Below are 3,677 nucleotides of genomic sequence, written 5' to 3' on the forward strand. Positions count from 1 at the left end.
TATTCTCTTACTTCCAGAGACCTCCTTATGTTTTCATACTATTTTCCTTCTCCTTCTAGGTCCACATGTGCTGCTACTAATCCTTCATAGCATGAAATTTTACTCTTCATTAGGATAACTAGCTAAGTCAACTTTTGATCACCTTTTCCTATGGGGACATCAGCGTGGCTTGGGAATCGGCTATCTGATTTTAAGCTCGAGACATGTGCTTCTTGGTACTTTGTTAACAAGGCTATAAATTTATCTGTTTCTTTTTGGGTTAAATCTTCAGCTAACTTAATGTCTTTAGGATTATTTGGTGTACCCAAATTAATAGAGATCGATTTTGATGCATTAATAGAAACTGATTCTAAATGATTATAAATGCTATGCATATGCCCATTAGAATAAATATCAAATGAGTAAGCAAAAGGACTGGTCATGTTATTGATCTTTGCCTCAAAATCTTTATTAAGTACATCAGAATTGGAAACATCAGTATCACTACTGTGAGCATTACAAAAGATAAACTCAAACTTAGGAGTGTAGCTTTAGGTGCTTGGCTTTCATGTAGTCTTTAGATCAGTGGTGTTGATTTTCTGCTCTAATTCTTTCACATGTGGTAATTCCTAATCATATGTCAAGGTAATTGCCCCCTCTTTCAAGAACTTAGGAGGCATTGGCTCTTCTTTCTCTTCTGTTGGCTCATAGCCCAAACCATGACTCGTGATCTGCCCTATCATCTCAAGAAAAGTCACCAGACCATCTATACTTTCTCTTAGGCCTGTGCTAAGAAAAAACTTCATCCCTTTCTTCATAGTAGCCACTTTTAGATCCATCTAATTTTTATAGATCCCAACAACTTGAAAATCAGACACTAGTGGAACTAAACCATCTAGTTGTAATGCAACAAACTCCTCATCAAAATTGGTCCAAATATCTAAAGGACCCTCATCATAGCTAGAATTATCACAAATATCAACAACCATTATAGACTGAGGTTCATTGGGCTTTTGGATTGGTTGGATAGGTTCACTGGGCTTTTGGATGGGTTGGATAAGTTCATTGGGCTTTTGGATGGGTTGGATAAAGTCAATAATTCTGTTAGGGTTATTTGGGGTGATGGAGATCATGTAGAGACCTGGTGTAGGTGGAAATTTTGGCTAGGAATGGGGCTTTTGCGTTGATTTTCTGGGTCAATTATCCTTTTGGCATTAATTAGGTCTTAGATATCATGCTTAAGTTGAAAGCATCAGTCAGTGTTATGACTGTGGGCTTGGTAGAACCGGCAACATTGGTTGATATCATAGCTAGGTGGGAGTGGATTTGGTAGTGGTCTGGGTGCTAAGAGCTACAGGAGGTCTTGAACTTTGAGACGCTCCAAAACTTCAGATAAGGGTTGGCTGAATTGAAAAAAATCTCCTTGGGGTGTGAGACACAATTTAAAGCTCAATAACTTTAATGCCACTTAATTGGCCTACCTTGGGGCCTCTTTCTAAAGTTGATCACAATTGTCTCTTCTAGCTCAAACATCTTGGCGTTCAATATTTCATCAAGCACAGCCATAGTTTCTTCCATCTTAAGTAGTGCAGGTGAAATCCTTACTAGTCTCTTCCCTTCCCTAACCTAAGTGACCTGATTGAAAGTCTCTTTGGTGTGTTTTGAGGCTATGTTTGCACAAAAAAATAGGATTTAATTAACCATGCTATGTACATGAATGCAATGCATGAATGTACCATTTTTTTTCTTTTTTTCTTTTTTTGGCTTTACTTTTATAAAACCAAAACCGAACCATACCAATAGAAGCAAAACTGAATAAAAACCAGACCATATAAACTGAACTAAAATCGGACCAAAGACTGAATCAAAACTGAAAAAAAATCTCCAGAACTGAATCTTCGCCCCCTTATACCTTCAACTCTCACGTGCAGGGTAAGAAAAAAAAATTCTATCATAGGCTATGGTACACTGGACACACCAACAGGGGGTGGTCCAGGACGATCCTTCCCTCACAAACAATGGATTTATATCCTTAAAATTTAACTATAAGTAAGCATCCTCTTGCTTAACATGGGTTTTGAAATGGACTTGGGCCTATACACACATTGGGTTTATGCATAGGCCTAGGTTCATCTCAACTACCACTAGACCTTATGGTTTAAATAGTAAGGTTATAAATCCAGCACAACAAAAATCTATGGGGTACCTAGGGTTGAAATCTATGGCTCATGGGCTTCATTGGGTAGGAAAAGGGTCACCCATGTGAGAGCTTGTCCATTAAGCACAACGGTAGGAGCTGTGGCTCTTTTATATACTCGAAGGTACGGGCATGGGGTGCTAGCATTCAACAATTCGTCATAACTCGAGTAGAACTATGGTCTCCTTGGCTAGTACTAACGGGGCTAAAAAGGGTAAGGGTGATCCGTGTGATAGTGTAGTTCAATGCAAAAAGTTTAACAGAGGAATAATATTAGACTAATAGAAACATGTTGGAGTAACTATCCATTTAGTCCCCAGTGGAGCCACCAAACTGTAGGGGGGGGGGGTGTGAGTCGAAATATCATCCATTAGAATTATATCAAATGCACCAGTAATGCCCAGGAAAGATGGTGGAGTCACAATGGTCTCACTTAAGTACCACCTCCTTAGACAGTATTTCCTAAACATGCACTTCATACAATCCTAATAGAATCAAACCACTGGTAAGTACCGTCTTCCCATAACATTATCACGGTACTAAGGATTTATGCCACGAAGGCATAGATAGACAGGAGTCGCCACCCAGGTTATTACTGGGACATATTCAGTGTTTCTTCCGAGAGTAATGGATGGCAACTTACTCTTTGCAGAGTTTCTACAACTGTCATTACCATAGCCCAATGTCTAGGTTCGGGATAGTGGGTACGTAAGGAAAGGTGTTAGGCACCCCTTACGCTTGGTCTAACCTCATTAATTCGAGTGCCAATCCTCTACTAATGTTTCTAGAAGTCTTGTTTATTATTCCTTTATTAAACTTTATCCTAAAAATGCAATTCTAATCCTACACATGCAAGTAATTCACAAAAGTGTTGTTGTTTACACACAATTTTCATGCACAAGTAATTCCTATCTATGGGGTTGCTAATTATTTAAATGATATTTACCAGATGACTAAAATTAATTTATTATTGAGAATTTAATTTACAAACAAATTCAATTTCAAATAAACCTACGTTTTTATTTAACCTAATTAATTAATTTTCACCAAGTTATCCTAAGGATAATTGAACTAAGTTAACTATATACATGTGTAATTTATTCTAATATCACATAAGGCCCAAACAATCACAACCTAATAAGATTTCTAACATGCAAATTTATTTTACAATTACCAATTATTAAATTAAATTTATTTACATGCCAATGTTAGTTTAATTTATAAACAAAATTAATTTTAATTTATAAAGTATTTATTTAAATTAATTACATGCAAAAGTCAGTTAAATTAAAAACAAAGTTAATTTTAATTTACCAAATAAAAGTTTTATTATTACTACAATTTCATGCCAATGGTTATTCGAGAAGTCTAGAGCTACTTACCTGTTGGTAAATGCAGTTGCCATTGGGGCAAGCTACCCTTAAAAAATGGTCTTCTCTTCTAGTATGGCAATGATATCCCTGGCTTACTCCCGTTTAGCTCCATATAAGCTCCACGCAAA

This window comes from Hevea brasiliensis, chromosome 1, assembly GCF_030052815.1.
Source record: "Hevea brasiliensis isolate MT/VB/25A 57/8 chromosome 1, ASM3005281v1, whole genome shotgun sequence".
NCBI classification, from domain to species: Eukaryota; Viridiplantae; Streptophyta; class Magnoliopsida; order Malpighiales; family Euphorbiaceae; genus Hevea; species Hevea brasiliensis.